Source organism: Heteronotia binoei, chromosome 1, assembly GCF_032191835.1.
Source record: "Heteronotia binoei isolate CCM8104 ecotype False Entrance Well chromosome 1, APGP_CSIRO_Hbin_v1, whole genome shotgun sequence".
Taxonomy (NCBI): domain Eukaryota; kingdom Metazoa; phylum Chordata; class Lepidosauria; order Squamata; family Gekkonidae; genus Heteronotia; species Heteronotia binoei.
Window position 1 is genome coordinate 175,694,777 of NC_083223.1, and position 19,207 is coordinate 175,713,983.

Below are 19,207 nucleotides of genomic sequence, written 5' to 3' on the forward strand. Positions count from 1 at the left end.
AAAAAGTTACATCCTCATCTAGTTCTGAAGAACAGATTAGGTTGTCTGTTTCAAGAAACAGTATTTTATCCACCAGCATTATGTGTCTGTATATACAGTGATGTTTATTGTATTTTTTAATAAAGGCAATTCATAGTGGCTGCTTGGTCCTTACAGGAAATATTTTGAAGTTAATGGGAGCAGTTTGGGAGGAGGGTCGTTAGCAAGGCAGAGCTATGGGTATATCAATAGATCTCAGACTTCCTTGACTTGCTCTTTGCCCAGCTGTATAGTAAGTTAGCAGTACGTGTCTCTTCTTATTCTTATAAAAGTAGACTTTGTTCTCTGGAGACTGCTAATCATGCCCATGGGGGTGTAATCAGTTATAAGGTATTTAATACATGCAGGCAGGAACAGGCTGCCTGGCCAGGCTGGCAGATTGCAACACTACAATTATAAAGGGCCCCTTTCCCCTGCTCTGCCCGCCCACCGGTGGCAGGATGAGGGTTATGCCCTGAGATGCTGCAAAGCATACAAAGAATAAACGTGGGCGGGAGCAAGTTAACTGCAGAGATACTGCCTTTGCCTTTTCTGATTATCTGAATGCTTGGAGAATTGCAGCCTTCACAGACAGTGCTGCTGAGGCTCCTAGAATCTGCAGGCAGTTGGGGAAGGGTGTGGGGTGCTGGTGGGCTCCTTCACTATTGATTGCAGCTGTGGTACAAGAGGGTTCTACAGCATTACAGGTGCTCTGTACCAGTCCATTTTTCATGTGGAGCCAAACAGCATGGGATTGCTGAAGATTGTTAGATAACGGTCTCACTTAAAAAAACAGAGTAAGCAAAAGAGGGAGCTGTTTCTTTGCTTTTCAATAAGGTCTACTCTTGCTATACCTGTAAGTGGCAGTCAGCTTGGTTTCTAATGTAAGCCTTTTGTTGGGTATTGGTGTGAGGACATACTCTAGATTCAGGCTGATCGTGTATTTAATTTCAGTGCTTTTGAAGAGAGAATGGAATTCTCTTATTTTTTAAGGGGCAAACCTAAAAGCAGAGCACACATGAGACAATTAAGAGGGAGACAGTGCTCTGTCAGGAAGACTGGCAAACAGCTCTTCTGGAGGTAAAAGTTCTCTGGTTTCAGTAATGTCCTTTAATTGTATATTATTAGCACAATCCATTCATATTAATCCTACATATTATGGACAGCTGCTTGTACTTGACAAAAACTGGTAACCATTTGTTTTACATGGAAAACCCTAAGGTAGTGCTTTTCCTATATGAGATAATTCATACCAGTGCATAAAATTAGTGCAGCTGGCTTTGTAATGCTGTTGCAGTCTTCCTGTTTGTGGGCTGCCTAAAGGTAGCTGGTTGGCCCCTGTGTGAGGCAGGTTGCTGGACAAGATGGGCTTGTGGTCTGATCCAACAGGGCTCTTCTTATGTTCTTCTGTAATCATATTTTTTGTTCTCACAACATCTCTGGTAAAAGGCAATATTATTATTCCTCTTTACAAACAGGCAACTGATGTTAAGCCATAATATAGCTGAAGTTTCTGGAATTTGAAACTTTTAGTTCTGTTCCACAAACTGTTTTATAATGAACTGTTTTATAAATTGGTCACTTTTGGTGAGGAAAAGGTAAAATTATGGAGCATCTCTCTGTCTAGACAATTTGTACATGATAATGTGCATAACTCTACCCAGTGTAAGCTTAGACATTAGGGGGTGTGCACAAAAATGTTGTTTTTTGGGTTTGGGTATATCACACCCCCCAAAATAATGGTATTTCCTGATACACTCAAATCCCAATATTGGTATGGAATTGGGATTCAGGAAATTCAGGATTGCCAATTATTTTTGACTCCATTATTCCCTATGGGGACTATTATAGTCAATTGTCTTCATAGGCCACAATGGAGAATTGATTCAAGGTATCTGTGAGTCTCGGGAGACTGTTTTTGAGGTAAGAGGCACCAGATTTGCAGCTGAACTGCTGGTGCCTCTCCTCAAAAAAATGATACACAATTCTAAAAGAGAAACACATTGGAATACTGTGGATGTATAGCTATACTCACTGAGAGTGGGTTTAGCATCTGTAATGAGAAAAAAACCCAATATCCCTGTTCAGTCCTGGGAAGGTATTTGTTCCAAGTTTCATAATAATTTGTAATTCAGCAATTTCTCTCTTCATTCTGTTCTTGAAGTTCTTTTGCAATGTGTTTCTCTTTTAGAATTGTGTATCAGTATAATTATTTGTATTGACATACTCAAAATAGGGATATTTACTGTATATCTCATTACATATACTTTACCCACTTTCACTATATTTTATTGTATTCCTTTTTCCTATGGCAAACTAGAATGATGTTTACATGTTAAAAAGTAAATTAGGTGGACAAGAACATCACTATCCAATGTATTTCTCTTTTAGCTGTATTGACACACTCAAACAGGGACTTTGGTTGCTTATCCCATTACATATATTGAACCCATCTCCCATTGTCATTGACAGACAATCTCACATTCTGACATACTACTATTTTGTTGCTTTCGCATGCTCATGCTACTCAGATCAAAGGTTTGCTCAATTAGTTAATTTTACTATTCTGTCATTGTACCATTTTACATTCTAAACCACTGCCTACCAGATAATTTTACTTCACTGTCATTGGTTCTTAAATCTGTACCATGCTGCATTCTGGGCCACTGCCTACCAGCTATGTATGGCTTTGCTCACTGTGCTTGAGTCCTCATCTGATGAAGTGTGCTTAAGAGCACGCGAAAGCTTACGTTCTAAATAAAAATTGGTTTGTCTTAAAGGTGCAACTTGACTCCTGCTTTGTTCAGCTGCTTCAGGCCAACACGGCTGCCCGCTTGGATTTCTTAAAAACTGTTCTTCGTTCCGAGTATTCAGTTGCTGTTCATTCAGCTCTTGTATTTCACTTTCTCTGAAGACTGTATTGTCTCTTGCTCTTTCCTACTGCTTAGTTGTCATCTTTGGCTTCAGTGCATGTGGTGGAGGCTCCCGGACTCTCCTGGGTGCTTGGGTTCATGACGAAGGCCGTGGTGGAGGTCTGCTGCTGGCATGTTCAAAGGCAGTGTGGAGGACGCGTGGGCTTGGCTGCTTGTTTTTGTTCTCTGCCTTGCATGGAATGCAGTGTGTTTGCCTTTCTTGGCCTGTGGTTTCAGCCTGCATTCCTGCGTTTAGAGTCAGCTTGGCGGCAGGCGGCGTGCTGTTCATGCCTTGAGGCTACCTGCTTTCAGCTCCACATCAAAGGTGTGTTTGGTGCGTAGCTTGTGCCATTCCTGGCCACACCTGGTGGCCTGCAGGCACGCAGGTAGGCAGGGTCTGGGATGTGTTTGCAGACAATGTTAAGGTTCAGGCTGCTCCATACTTGTGGCAGCAAAGAAGCTGAGTTCATGTTAAGCAACTAAAGGAGTTGAATTCATATTAACTGAAATACACAACAGGGAGAACAGAGACAATTGCTCTAGGGGCATATCTTGCCGTCTGAGTATCTGCAGCACAATACCTATTGCCTGTTCCTTCTCAATGGACTAACTTGTTGGTTGGATCATGTGTTTAATTTTACTTCAGTCAGGTCAACTAAGGTGGATTCATTCTTGTGCAGTTTGCATGCTGTGGGCTGGGTGCCAAATGAATGGATAACTCCTAGATCTACTAAACTGTACCCTGTGCAAACTGAATATGAAATGCTGCATATGAGATTAAGGCACGTCCAGACAGCTGCCCTACTTTTGGATACAAGGAAAGCTCTCTGTACACTTCTGATTCCCTCAGTCCAAATGTGAAGAGCACTTTAGCCTGTACTGGTCCCTGCTAGTACATACAGCTGATGGGACTGACATAATCTGTGCAGTTTACGGGACTCCTTAGTTTGTGTAGGGGACAGGGAGGGATGTGTGCCTTCAAGTTGCGACAGACTCATGGTGACCCCATGAAGTTCTGCCTTATGGGATTTTCAAGGGAAGAGCTCAGCAGAGGTGGTTTGTGATTGCCTTCCTCTGTATAGCAGTTCCAATCTTCCTTGGTGGTCTCCCATCCAGATACAGACCCTACCTAGCTTCTGAATTTCAATGTGATTGGGCTAGTCTGAACTATTAGGGCTGCTACAACTGAGTGTTACAATGTACAAAATAAAAAATCACCACCTAGATCAGGGGCAGCCAAACTTGCTTAATGTAAGAGCTGCACAGAATAAACATCAGATGTTTGAGAGCCGTAAGACATGAACATGGGATGTTTGAGAGCTGCAAGAAGAGGGAGGGAGGGAAAGCAACTAACTTTAAATGCATTCTCCAAACTACCAGATGGCTTGGCTTGGAGATGTTATTTAAAGAGAAAAATGCCCATGGCCAACAGGGCAGGGGGGGCTTCAAGAGCCACACAGTATGTCTGAAAGAGCCACATGTGGCTCCCTAGCCACTGTTTGGTCGCCCCTGACCTAGATCTTAAGAGTTTTGTTTATCCCAGGCAATCAGAATGTTGTTTTTAACTCTTTTTGTTTCTGCTGATGAGTCCAGTATGTGTGATTGGTTCTTGCTGCCCAAAACATATCCCATGGTTTTTCTGAATGTCTTTGTTCTTACGATCAAAAGAGTCCATCTCCCCCCTTCCCCAACAGAACCACTGAGTGGCATAACTAGGCTTCCCAATCCCCAGGTCCCAGAGGGGGATCCCCTGGTTTTACAGGCTTCCCCCCTCCCCCAGCCAGCTGGCCAGCGGGGGAAGCCCCACCCTCAGAGCCATCATGCACCTCCATGAACGATTCCCATAGGGAATGATGGGGAATTGATCCGCGGGTATCAGGGGCTCTGGGGGGGGCTGTTTTTTGAGATAGAGGCACCAAATTTTCAGTATAGCATCTAGTGCCTCTCCCCGAAATACCTCCCAAGTTTCAAAAAGATTGGACCAGGGGGTCCAATTCTATGAGCCCCAAAAGAAGGTGCCCCTGTCCTTCATTATTTCCTATGGAAGGAAGGCATTTAAAAAATTGTGCCGTCCCTTTAAATGTGATGGCCAGAACTCCCTTGAAGTTCAATTATGCTTGTCACAACCTTGCTCCTGGCTCCACCCCCAAAGTCCCCAGATATTTCTTGAATTGGACTTGGCAACCCTAGGCATAACTCAGGAAATAATTTTGGCCCATTAGAATAAAATTCAGAGAGTCTGCAGAGTAAAATCCTTTATTAGGACTAGCCAACATTCACATCTTTTCCCCTCAAGGTTATAGATGTGCCCCAGTTACTTGGTGTGGGAACATAACTCAACATGGTATAAGGAGTACCTATGGCACTATGACATGTGCCTTGTACAGAGAGTTGTATGTGGCATGTCCCAAGTACGGTGCCTGAAGGAGTGGTCAGATTGATCTGGGATTGTGTGTGGAGTTGGAAGGATTCTGCTAAAGACTTATAGGGCTGAGCAGCCAGGTTTGTTTATTGCAGTGCATCCTCCAGCTTCTAACCGGTCTATTCAATAAGTAGAACTGTGTGCCTTTGTGTTTTCTTTTCCCTACCTTTCTTCATATTGTTTGCGATGGTAGACAACATGGAGGATGCCCACACGTCAGCACCCTATTTTAAGCAGATTTATTGTTAGTGAAGGAATGGAAGCCTGATTTTTTAAAAAAATATTTTTGCAAATTCCTGTAACAGTGTTGTCCACTCTCTGGCTAGAGCTAAAGCACCCTCTTCTGGGAAACATTTAGTATGACAGATTTACTCCTCTCCATATCAAGTGTACATGTGTATGTTTTATTAAAAAAAAATCCTGAAAACTAGCCTTGTAGATCACTATTGAGAGTAGAAGAGCATTTTTTAAGTGTTAGAGTATAACAGAGGAAATTGTTATTAGATAAACACTTGCTTTTCCACTAGAGAAAGAGGGAAATATGTGAGAACTTTTCAAGAAGACCACTTCAGTATGATTGCTGATGTCCACTGTGGAGCTCTTGGGGAGGGGCTCCTCTAGGGAGTGCCTGTTCTCAAACATCTAAGTCTCTTGTTGTACTTATCTTTAAAAAAGAAAAGAATAAAACCTTACATGTGAGGTTTGAACCTAGGTATCTTGTGTCAAAATCCATCACTCTGGGCATTATGACTGGGGAAAGCAATGGCAAACCACCCCATAAAAAGTCTGCCATGAAAACGTCATGATGTGATACCACCCTAGAGTTAGAAACGACTAGTGCTTGCACAGGGTAGACAATACTGAATAGACAATACTGACTTCGATGGACCGAGGGTCTGATTCAGTATAAGGCAGCTTCATATGTTCATATGTTCAGGGGACTGCCTTTACGTTTTTACAAAGCATTAACTGTAGAAGTGCTGATTCAGCTTTTTGTCATATTTACAAGTGTAAGAGTAGCAAAGTCATCTTCATGAATCTAGCAGCTACCATCCTGTAATGGTACAGCATACTCTGCTGTGGCATTCATTTAATGGAATGAGTAAGACCTGTGAAGAAATAGGACATCCTATCTCTGGACAAATGACAATAATTATATGGAATAGAGGTTTCTTTCCCCTTTACAAACAGACTCCTGGCTGAGAACATGACCAGTGTACCTGCTTCTTTAAAAACCTGAAAACCCAATTATTATCTTTCTGTTGTAACTAGTTTTTTCCCTTCACGTGTGCTACAGCGTGATGAATCTGTTTATGATCTTCTTCGTGGTCTCTGTGCATTCACACATATGGGTATTCCGCAGGACTTACCCTGACCTCGGAGAGTTCAAAGCAATCTTGATCGTAGATCTGGCGCGCCTCCCCTTCGTCCCAGGGAGGAGCCACCTTGTGCGCATGCCTGGGAAGGGGAGGCGCTTAGCCACTCAGTTTCTTCCTTACCGCCGACCGGATCGCACCTACCTCGTTGATTCTCCAACTTCTTCATTGCAATCTCCTCTCTCAACCTTCGATCTCTCATCCTACAAACACCGTTCCCCAGTCTTCTCCTGGTATCGTATTTAAAAAAAAAAAAAAAAAACACCTCTTTACTGCTACTTCGATCTTTCCCCGTCCCCCCCCCACCCCCGGGCGGATGGAAGGAAGGGACAAAATAACTTTTAAACGCTGCATTCGCTGCGCGGCAAAGATCCCATCGTCAGACGGTCACTCCCTGTGCCTCTTCTGCCTTGGAGAGTCCCACCGCACTGACTCCTGCGAGCACTGCAGCCAATTTGGAAAACAGGCCCGCAAAAACCGCGCCGCGAGGCTTAGGAGCCATCTTATGGAAACCTCCCTCAGACCAACTACGTCCCACGCGGCGCAAAAACAACCTCCGCCATCTTCCCCGCCTCTCACGGGAATGGCGCAGCCGGCAGCTTCCGTGGCTCAAGGTCCCTGCAAGCCTAAGTCCGGTAAGCACACTGCAAAATCTGATGAGGCCAGTAAGCGCCGCTGCTCCGACTCCGCTCATGCGGACCCGACGAGCAAGACGACGAAAAAGCTGAAAACGAGACACAGATCATCCGACCCTCCGGCGCAAACCACGGGGTCGACCCCCGCCGCGAGTTCGAGCACGGCGAAGCCCACGGCACCGAACCCGGTCACGAATCCTAGTTCGAACCCGAAGACACCACTGAAGTCCACCTCGACACCGTCCATCACGCCGCTCGAGATCGTGCGTATCTCTTCCAAGTCCCCGTCGATACCGAACTCTCCACCAGACCAGATACTCGACGTCGACTCACCCATTTCAGTCCGAAGCCAACGCCATACACTCGACCCGAGAGCCTTCCAAGACGTGCAGCGCCAACCACTGCAAGCCCACTCTCTACTCAGAGAACCCTCGACTCCGAAAACGATTCCACGGCCTCCAACTCCAAGATCTCGCAGTCGCCAACGGGCTCACAGTCATCGAAGAGAAAGATATCATTACTACTCCCCATCGAGGTCCAGATCCCCGTCCCCTCGGTACCGAAGAAGGCACCGAAGATCTCCCTCCTTCGATAGATACCACTCGGAACCGAGAGTCCACCCCTACCGTGACTCCCCTCGGTACCGAGACCTCACCGAGAGACCGGACCGGACCCGATACCACGAGGTGTCCCCGCGCCGACACCACCACGACTACGAGGCACCCCCTCGGTACCGTGACGAACAGGCACTTCCTCGGTACCGTGACGAACAGGCACTTCCTCGGTACCGTGACGAACACGCTCACCTCGACCTCGAGCAAAAACCACGATCGCCGACAGCATCCACCTCGGCCATCCCTACCAAACAGCCTACACCCGTGCAACCCCAGCCTGACCTCCAACACGAAACCGATGACGAATCCGAGGCAGAACTCTCGGACTCGACCCATTCTTCCGCCTCAGATCTACAATCCCCGGCTTCAGACATAGCCAAGCCAGCGGATTTATCTCCATCAGAAGGCCCCAGATCCTACCTGGACCTCATCTCAAATATGGCCAATTCACTGAACCTAAAACTCAATACCGACGCACCCAGGGTCTCGGACGTCGTGTATGACCTCGTACATGCAGACCTCCCATCCAGCTCTTCTCTCCCTATGCTCCCCGTCCTTCTCGAGACACTCAAAGAAGCGTGGGACAAACCAGCATCGGTACCGCCAACCTCCAAGCGAGTCGAAGCCCTCTACAAGATCCACGCACCGGAGTCGAAGTTCTTATTTAGCCACCCGGCGCCGAACTCGATCATAGTACACTCTTCCTCGAAGTCGAAGCAAACTAGACACCCAGCGCCCCCCGAGAGGGAGGGCAAAAAGCTCGACACTATCGGGAGGAAGATATACGCACTCACCACGGCCACATCTAAAATACACAACTACATGGCGTGCTTTTCCGCCTATGCATACAACCTGACTAACTACCTAAACACACTAGTTCCATCCCTACCCGAGGCATCCCAGAAATCAGCAACCCATGCCTTGCAAGAACTGGCCAGGGTGAGTAAGCAGCAGATCAACACGGCACGGCACGCCGAGCAGTGCTCCTCCAAAACCCTCGCCTCAGCCATAGCCCTACGCAGACACGCGTGGCTGAGATCTTCATCCCTCCAACCCGACATCAAATACAAGGTTGAGGACCTACCATTCGATGCGCTTGGCCTATTCAACGCGACTACGGATGACATCCTCACGTCTGTAGATGATGGCAGAAAGAGGGCGAAGAGATTGGGGGTCTCCCAATACCAGCCTCAACTCAGCAAACAGAGACACTGGAAACCAAGCTACTACAAGGGTACTAGATCCCCAAGGCAACAGGAGCCATGGAGACGGAAGCCTCCACAATCCAAACAGCCCTTCCAACACAGGCCACGCTCGCAAACAACCAAGAAAACAGCTACCTCCAAACCGCCACTGTGACCACCCCATCCTGAGACGTCCAGCCACCCCCCTTCAGCCAGACCCAGACACGCGACTTATTCCATTCTACCCAGCATGGAGGGCCATAACGTCGGACTCCTGGGTCCTCACCATCATACAAAGGGGCTATCTAATAGAATTCAACTCCACCCCGAAACATCACAGATTCCTCATCACACCACCTTCCGCACCTCTGCAGGCAGAGATCACGTCTTTGCTGGACAAAGGCGCGATAGAACCAGTCCCAACACAGTACCATCGGACCGGGTTCTACTCTCGTTATTTCCTAGTACCAAAGAAGGACGGAGGACTCCGCCCCATCCTCGACCTCCGCAAACTCAACCTTCACATCACCTACAAGAAATTCCGTATGATCACCCTCCAGTCGATCCTACCACTCATTCCAGAACGGTCCTGGATGGCGTCCATAGACCTGCAGGATGCCTACTTTCATATTACTATCAATCAGCATCACAGAAGATTCCTCAGGTTCGCCATCGGGGACCAGCACTTTCAGTTCCGTTCCCTCCCATTCGGCCTCTCAACAGCCCCGAGAGTCTTCACCAAGTGCATGGCAGTGGTAGCCGCATCACTACGCCAGCAAAAGATATCTATCTACCCGTATATCGACGACTGGCTGATCGTCGCCCACTCAAAAGAACAACTCCAACTGGACGTCTCCACTACCCTCTCTCTTCTGGCCACTCTCGGCCTCCAAGTCAACTTATCGAAGTCCAAGCTAACTCCTACCCAGACAATTCAATTCATAGGAGCGGAAATATCCACAGTCGCCCAAAAAGCGTACTTACCACTGGAAAGAGCACGCAGCATTCAGTCCCTAGCCACCACTATTATAGGCCAACGCTCCCAACCAGCACTCACCTTCCAGAGAATGCTGGGCCTGATGGCAGCGACCACCGCGGTCCTAGGCTTCGCAAAGTTACACATGCGACCCCTGCAAATGTGGTTCATCAGGGCTTTCCACCCCCACACGCAGCACCAATCCACAGTACTGACTCTCCCATCCCACATCACTACATCTCTCAGATGGTGGACGATGGAACATCACCTCCGCATGGGCATGCCGTTCAAACAGACACCCCCATCAGTGACCGTCACCACAGACGCCTCCAAGTGGGGATGGGGAGCCCACTTGGGACCCTTAACGGTGCAGGGCCAATGGTCGGACTACGAGCGCTCCCTACACATCAACTGCCTAGAGCTACTCGCAGTCCACAAAGCCCTAAAATCCTTCCTCCCGTCACTACACAACCGTCATGTACAAGTCGCCTCCGACAATATTGCCATGGTTTTTTATATCAACAGGCAGGGAGGCACCGCCTCCGTCAGACTATGCAAGAAAGCCATAGCACTATGGCATTGGAGCATCAGCCACAGCATGTTCCTCACGGCAGTTCACCTACCAGGAATCGAGAACGAGCAGGCGGATGCCCTGAGCCGCCACTCAACCAACAACCACGAGTGGTCCATCAACCGCCAGTACATAAGACAGATCTTCAGGATCTTCGGCACCCCGAACATAGATGTATTTGCAGCACCATCAAATGCCCAGTGCACCCGTTTCTACATGAGAGGGCCTCCATCTCAACTTTCCAAGGGGGACGCTTTCCTCCAATCCTGGAAGGGAACACTCCACTACCTCTTCCCTCCAATACCACTCATCACCAGAGTCCTACAGAAAATACAAACGGACCGCACAAACTGCATCCTAATAACTCCATGGTGGCCACGTCAACCCTGGTTTACCACTGTGCTGCTCCTGTCCAACAACACATTCCTCCAACTCCCGCAAGCGCAGGACCTCCTCTCCCAACAACACGGCAAGGTCCTACATCACAACCCAGCGTCACTCAAACTGACAGCCTGGAGGATCAATTTTTAGATTTCCCCCCTGAGGTCCGCCAAGTTCTAGTGAACTCCAGGAAGCCATCCACCAGAAAATCCTACTCACTCAAGTGGAAGCGCTTCGTTCACTACGCCTCACAACACAACTTCAACCCCGCAAGTGCTAGCATCCCTCAAGTTCTATCCTACACCCTAGCACTCTCCAAATCAGGACTCTCCTACTCCTCCCTGAAGGTACACCTCGCAGCCATCTCCGCCTTCCACCCCCGCATCGAAGGCGTGACAGTTTTTTTCCCACCAGGCCACCAAGGCCTTCCTCAAAGGCATCATTCGCCTGCACCCCCCAATCCGACGACTCCAACCCACATGGAGCCTTTCCCTCGTCCTAAGGCAGCTCATGAGACCACCCTTCGAGCCAATGGCTTCTATTCCCTTGAACCTACTCTCTTGGAAGACAGCACTACTCATAGCGCTCACCTCGGGCAAGAGGGCCAGCGACATCTGCGCACTCAGGGCAGACCCTCCATATACCATCTTTTATGCCGACAGAGTGGTCCTCCGCCCTGACCCGTCCTTCCTACCAAAAGTCATCTCTCCCTTCCACCTTGGAAAAGCCTCCACCATACCGGCCTTCTTCCAACACCCTACGGACACAGGCCAGAGAGCACTACACAACCTAGACGCCCGGAGGGCTCTAGCCTTTTACATAGACAGGACTCGGGAATTCCGTAAGGATCCCAGACTCTTTGTCGCTTACGCTACCCGCAACAAGGGCAGCAGGATATCCACCCAGAGACTCTCCAAGTGGCTCGTGGCCACCATCGAACTCTGCTACCAATTGGCGAAACAGCCAATCCCACAGCACATACGAGCTCACTCCACCAGAGCCGTCGCTACCTCGTCAGCTTTCCTGAGGGGCGTTCCAATAGAGGACATCTGTGCCGCTGCGGTCTGGTCCTCTCCATCCACCTTCGCCTCGCACTACGCTCTCGACGTTCGTGCCCGGCGTGACTCGTCCTTCGGACAGGCTGTGCTACGCTCCATCTTCAACTAACTGCCGGTGAGTACCGCTCCCACTATGTTTCCAATCTAACTACACATATTCTTCCAGATCCAGCACCCTCCTCCGAGGGAAATAGCTCGCTAATCACCCATATGTGTGAATGCACAGAGACCACGAAGAAGATGGACAGGTTTCTTACCTGTAACTGGTGATCTTCGAGTGGTCATCTGTGCAGTCACACAGACCCACCCAGCCTTCCCCGCTGCTGGACACTCATCTAGCTTAAGAACTCTTCCACCTGTCCGGCGGCGGGAAGAAACTGAGTGGCTAAGCGCCTCCCCTTCCCAGGCATGCGCACAAGGTGGCTCCTCCCTGGGACGAAGGGGAGGCGCGCCAGATCTACGATCAAGATTGCTTTGAACTCTCCGAGGTCAGGGTAAGTCCTGCGGAATACCCATATGTGTGACTGCACAGATGACCACTCGAAGATCACCAGTTACAGGTAAGAAACCTGTCCTTCTTGAGGCAGCCAGGTGGCATTGGAGCAGTGATGGTGTGTGTTGCACCCTAGTTTAATAGTGTTTATAGACATCTGTAGACTGGAAGGTGCTATAAAAATGTAAGATAGTAGTCCTCAGTGTAAAGAAGCAATACAAAATAGGATGTTGGGAATAGGAACACACATGAGTTGAAAGCTGTTTTGAGTAGTAGAGGAATTACTGCAATTCTAGAAATGTATGGGTTTTGTTTGTTTTAAAAGTGTCTGTCTGGGGAACGTTTTCTTGGTGTAATGTTTTCTCTGATGCTTCTGCATATGCTGGGTATCCAAATTTTTCCTCTGGAGAGTTCCATTAATAGTTAATTTTACTACAGAAAATGAGATTAACAGTTAACGGCCAGTCTGATTCTCACTGCTGAAATCTTGGACAGAAGGTGATTGCTGTATAGAGTTTAATGAGTAGCTTAGAATGCCCTGGTGGAACCTTGTCTTCACTTCTTGATAAATCAGTCTAAACCTAGGGAAAAGAAAGTAGTATTGTGAAATTAGCAAACCTGAGGTATAAATTTCTTACAGTTCCACAGGGATAGCCATGTTGATCTGCAATAGAACAGCTAGGTTCGAGTCTAGTACCACCTTAAGGACAAACAAGATTTTTGGGATTCTGACAAAGGAATTTTGACTCTCAAAAGCTTATACTGTGAAAATTTTGTTAGTATTTGAGGTGCTACTGGATTCCAGTCTAGGTGTCCTCTTCAGTGTTTAGCTTGCTAATATCGCAAGTTGTTAAAATTGAGGCAGTCGGAACACTGAATATAATTCCAGCCTGAATAATTCCAGGAAGAGTTAATACCCTGTTAACCAGATGGTTCCCACTGAAGCTAGGTAGCCATTGCTGTGAGTGACTCTGAACTGAAATCTAACTTGTACTTTAATTCTGTTTGTGTTTGAGAATTGAGATAATTTGTTTTGTTTTTATAACAATAAAATCAGAGAACTTTGACTGTAGCTAACGAACCAGAGCATCAGAAGAACCATTTGGGAATGGTGGCTGCTTCAGATGATCCGTAATAGTAAACTTCTTGTTTGTGAAATGCATCTTGTGATGAGTCCAAAGTCAATGTAGGAAACATTCTTCAAGGCATCCTTCAGATCCTCGTGAACATAGCTTGCATATGAGCAGTGGACAAGAGATGTTTAAAAAGAGACTATTCAAGTGAGTGAAAGACCTGGCCCAGTAGAACCATGGCCCTGATTGTAAACATTATAAGTCTGTTTCTCATGGGCACTGCTGTTCTCAAGTATGCTTCTAGAGATTATTGAGAAAATTTATATGGCACCTCTCCAGAGACTTGTTTGAGAAAAGGTTGTATTTAGGTAAGATTACTTTTTATAGCCAAATGGAAGACCACATTGTAGCTTTTTTTGTCTACCGACTGGTCACTTTTTGTCTGTACTCTGCCCTATCTTTGGCATCGTCTGAGACATCCCACTCTGAAGATCTGTGCTCTGTTTGCCAGCAAATTAAGTTGGGCTGCTGCCAAAACTAACAGAGGGAAGAATAATGAACAGTTCTGCATAATTGATGGGACTGTTCTATCCCATCACAAACGCTTCCTTTAGAAGTATACCAGATGGTTTAATATCACTGCCCTTAGTCTGGACTCTTAATATGTAGGCTTGCCTTGAATTATCTTATCCTTAGGGGAATAGTTTCAGATACCATTCCCAATATAATATGGAATTGGGGCTTGATGTGTATGTTTGCCACAGAAAACCTGGCTAGAATAGACTGTGTTTATGACTGACTGTGTTCTTGCTTGTGAGCGTGTGTGGTGTTCCATGTGTCAAGCTGATCAGTAACTCACATAACGTTTCCTTTCTCAAGTTTCAGGAGTCATTGGCCAGATGCTGCTGGATGCGGTCATGAGATTACTGATTCTGAGGCGGGGAGGAAAAACATGTTTGGACAGAACATCACTTTGGGTCTGTAAGTTGTATTTTATGAGAGGCCTACTTGGGGAAATTTTGAATGTTTTCACAGGTATTGCATTGGTGCCCTGGATAATGTCTTCAGCAGGGTGTCTGGGGAGGGAGGGAATAGCCTAGGGAAAGCATATGTTCTAGTGGGAAGTAGAGGGAGAGAATGATATATGGTCCTAAGGATAATGTTTCTTGTGTCAAGAAGATAAGGTGGCTGGGTGAAAGCAGCAAAATACACGGTTTATGGGTGTGCTGGAGATGATTTATTTAGGTAGAGGTCTACTTCCCCATGTGATTCACTAATAGCAGTATTGTTAACACTGGCCCAGACTCTTAATATAAGGAAGTTCAGAGTGTCTTGTTCTGACCTATGAGGAAATCTTCCTGAACTAGGTATTCTCTGCACTAAAAGAAATCACAGTTCTGTGCCATGCTTGCCGATATTGTGCACACAGGACAGACTTGAACTTTGTGATCTGTGTAACTGTACATAGATTTGCATATATTTCCTTTGCATAATTCTGGGGGGGAAAGGGACATGAGTCATGGAAGGCGTTGACACTGTATCAATTGCATATCTTCTTAACATAAGAGCTAGGATAACTTCTCTTGGGATGCTGAATTCTATGGACAATGACAGATTCTGTCCTCTGTTTTCAAAAAGTTGCAGAGAACACAGAGCCCTGCTTTATGAGCCTGTTGATTCCTGTAGGAACCATGCTGAGTCAGTCTGTATTCTGGAGCTCGACCTCTCTCTCTGCGAAGTTATTGCTTTGCAACCTGGGAATACCTGTGCTATTGCGAGGTTGTTTGTTCTGTACTAGTTGAGGCCCGAAGATAACACTATAGTAAGGAAAGGGGCCAACAAGCTTGTTGGGGCAGGGCCAGTACCAGGGCATCTCAAAGACTTGTTTCAGCAGCTCTCTAGCCCTGCACAGGCCGTACTGACTTCCTGTTCCATTAACTTTGTTTATGGCTCCTACTTTGTGTACAAAATTCCACACCCTAAGTACCAGCCCCATCTCCAATGGTGGGTGTCACTGAAAGGACAGGGAAAACCAGCAAAACATCTCACTGCATTGCTTGATCATTTGAAGGGAAATAATGTACCCTAGAATCCTAGCCTACAATCTGCTGCTGTATCTCAATTCTCAGTACTCTAATTAAATTACAATTTCAGTTTGGACCTGAAATCACTGTTTATTTGGGGCAGGGGTGAAAATTAACTCTGGTTAATCTGTGCGCCTTCATTCATATGTCATGAGTAACCATTTTGCTTTAAGCCAGGAGTCCTTCAGTGCTCTCCATAACAAAAAAATAAAATAAAAGTAAGGGGGGACGAGGGAAGAATGCAGTGCAGATGTGAGCCTGACAATAAGATGGGTTCATGCAGACTGTTGGTTTAATGTCAGCTTAATGTGGACATCTTAATGTAGCCTTAGTGCATTTGTCACATGGCAGTCCAGGTTGATCTCAGTTTGAGAGAAGATGCAGACACAGAGAGAGACTTGCAGGCTCTTTTTAAACTGTAAAGGGGCCAAAATAGTGGCCTACTGATTTTTGCTTCATGAGAATGTTCCATTTTGTCTAGCAGGTCCTTATTGATCACTGTTATGAACACTATTTTCTGATGGAATAATGAGCAGGCTGGTAGCTAATGGCTGGAAAATTATCATTAAGTTAAGCATCAGTTTCTCCCCATAGAGTAAATGAGAAGGTGTGCAGGTCTATGAAGATGTTCTGGTGAACATTTTGTGTTCTATAATTTTTTTCAGTGTGAGCTACAGTCATGCAGTTCATAGAGCTGCAACATAGGCAGTTGCAGGCTTTCCATCTTGGCAAGATGCTTTCTGAACCTTGCAGCATGTGACAGAGGAGAGAGGATTCTGGCTTCCAAAATCTCCATTTTCTCTCTTCAATAAGGAATGGTGCCAGGCTGTTATAAACCAGGATTGTAGCTGTCAAGAAGCCAAATTCTAACACCATTGTCTAGTTATAGTGTGGTAAAAATATTTGCTTAGCTGTCACAGAGTAATGCTAACTCCTCTGTTTAAAGGGAGCCTCTTGGATTGATTGATTCTACCTTGCCTTGATGTGCAAAGCTTGAAGTTTCACTTTCCATTCTGCCCACATTCTGCATGTTGCATATATAGGCTAGATCAGGGGTGTCAAACTCAGGAGGGCCGGATCTGACATAAATGGGTCTTAGGGTTGCCAAGTCCAATTAAAGAAAAATCTGGGGGCTTTGGGGGCGGAGCCAGGAGACTTTGGGGGTGGAGCCAGGAGACGTTGGGGTGGAGCCAGGAACAAGGATGTGACAAGCATAATTGAACTCCAAGGGAGTTCTGGCCATTACATATAAAGGGACAGCACGCCTTTTTAAATGCCTTTCTTCCATAGGAAATAATTAAGGATAGGGGCACCATCTTTTGGGGCTCATAGAATTGGACCCTCTGGTCCAATTGTTTTGAAACTTGGGGGGTATTTTGGGGAGAGGCACTAGATGCTATACTAAAAATCTGGTGCCTCTACCTAAAAAAATAGCCCCCCCAGAGCCCCCAATACCCACGGATCAATTCCCTATTATTCCCTATGGGAATCGTTCTCCATAGGGAATAATAGAGTGCCTAGTAGTCATTTCCCTCCCCCCCATGCTTTCTAAAGGGGGGGGAGAGCCTCCATACCAGGGAATCCCCCCTCCCTGCCCCCTCCCTCTCTCACACACACAGACACACAAACACTTACCGTACTTGGTCTTCTTCCAGCAGAATGTGCTTGCTGGGAAAACAAAAGCAAGGCTCCACAGGAAAAGAAAGGGAGGGGCTGTTCTCCATGGAAACTGTTACTTTCCCATGAAGCCCTTCCTGTTTCCTATTTCCTGTGCAGCCTTAAAGGGACACATTTTAAAACGGATCAGAAGCTCTGCAACATGATGCCTAAAGGTATGTTCTCTCCCCCCCCCGCCCCCAGATTTTTTGAGAGCGGGGGAGGAGGATGCAATTTCGGGGGTCCCCCGCTGGGGGGGGGTTGGGAAGCCTAATGGGTCTTTGTGGGGCCGAGCCGTGTGTGTCCTAAAATGTAATACCGGATAGAGGAGATATAGACTATAAAGGACACAGGCAAATGCAATTAAAGATATTATTTTTTTAACTTAAAATACACACATGCTTAAAACTCTGGCAGTATTTTGTTTAAAACGGAAAGGTAGGGGAATAGCGGGATTTTGCAATGCAATTTTAAAAATAAAACATCAAGGAAAAGTACAAGGATCACACAGTAGAAAACTAAAAATATAAAATGCTCTCAGGCTGGGAAAACATGAAATGGCAAGGCATTGCAAGCTTCTCCCCCCCCACCCCGGGTCTTCTGAGATTAGCAGTGGCTCTCTCCCCTTTGTCTGTGGGTTCCTAAGTTAGAGTACTCACTAGGCACTAGTTCTCACCCCATTGAGAAGAGACAAAGCTGACTCAGAGCTTGATTTGCAAGGACACAACTCCAGGAACTCCAGTAAGCTTCAACCAACTGGTCATAGGAACCCTGTGAAGTTATACTGAGTTCCTCACCATTGAAACAAAGTTGCAAGGAAAATGTGGAGTGGATTTTCCATTCCAGTCTGTTCTGCCTATATGCCTTAATGGGAAATTCATTCTGCATTTTCTTTGCAGCTTTGCTTCTGCTTTAGCTTCTGCAAAAAGAAAGCAGAAGGAGCTGAGAACATTGGCAGCCTTGGAGCTTCGCAGGGTGAAGACAGGATATTGGGAGGGGGGAGAAGGGAGCCCCAAGGCCTGATCGAAGCCCTCTGGGGGGGGCAGTTTGGCCCACGGGCCGCACATTTGACACCCCTGGGCTAGTTTCTGCTGCAGAATTCTAGCTTCTTGGAGATCTCTGCTTTTAAAAACAAAACAGGTTGCCAGTCATGGATAAAGTACTCCTGGACCTGGCACTTACATGAGTGCCTGGAAATGAGATGATGCCCGAGCCTCCATTAAGAAAAGCAGGTGTGGCATTGGTCTGCATTGTAAGCCCTCTGTTGTTTTTCTTTTCTGCTAGGTCTTTGCATCGAGTGCCACCTTCATGAGGCTGCACATCTGAACTCGTGCTGGTAAGTAGTTCAGATCATCCATATAGTTTAGCTAGAAGGCTAGCCTGTAAAGTCCTTGCAGGGTGTATCTTGCGTATCTGAGAGGGACCTTTGCTATAGGACTCTCCTCTCCCATTGATATCAGCCAGGGAACCTGACTCATAATTATCCATATGTAAAGGAACTGCCAAGGTCAGAGCAGAGCCTTTTCAGCAGTGTCCTCAAAATTAAGCAATATGTCAGAAACTGAATAGAATGTTTTAGAAAATAAGCAGATGAGTTTACACAGAAATGAGGTTTTTACAATGTTTTATGAAATATGCCTGTTTTTTTTCTTATTTTAGTACTTGGCTGCTGTTGTGTATTAAATGTTGTGATTTGATTTCACTTGTGCTCTACTAAAGTTGGATAAACATCTTTTGATTAATATTAATCTGGT

At 46.5% G+C, this 19,207-nt stretch overlaps 1 protein-coding gene across 8 annotated transcripts in view; it reads left to right on the forward strand.

Annotated features, from left to right (window-relative positions):
* The window catches only part of TJAP1 (tight junction associated protein 1), an 83,210-nt gene that overhangs the window by 40,520 nt on the left and 23,483 nt on the right, over positions 1–19,207 (forward strand). For 5 of the 8 annotated variants that reach the window (XM_060244424.1, XM_060244394.1, XM_060244398.1 and 2 more), the window contains exons 2-3: positions 14,593–14,694; positions 18,738–18,789. The gene's annotated coding sequence lies outside the window, so the exon portion shown is untranslated. The remainder of the gene's footprint in view (positions 1–14,592; positions 14,695–18,737; positions 18,790–19,207) is intronic. The other 3 variants (XM_060244420.1, XM_060244431.1, XM_060244415.1) reach the window with 2 other exon arrangements.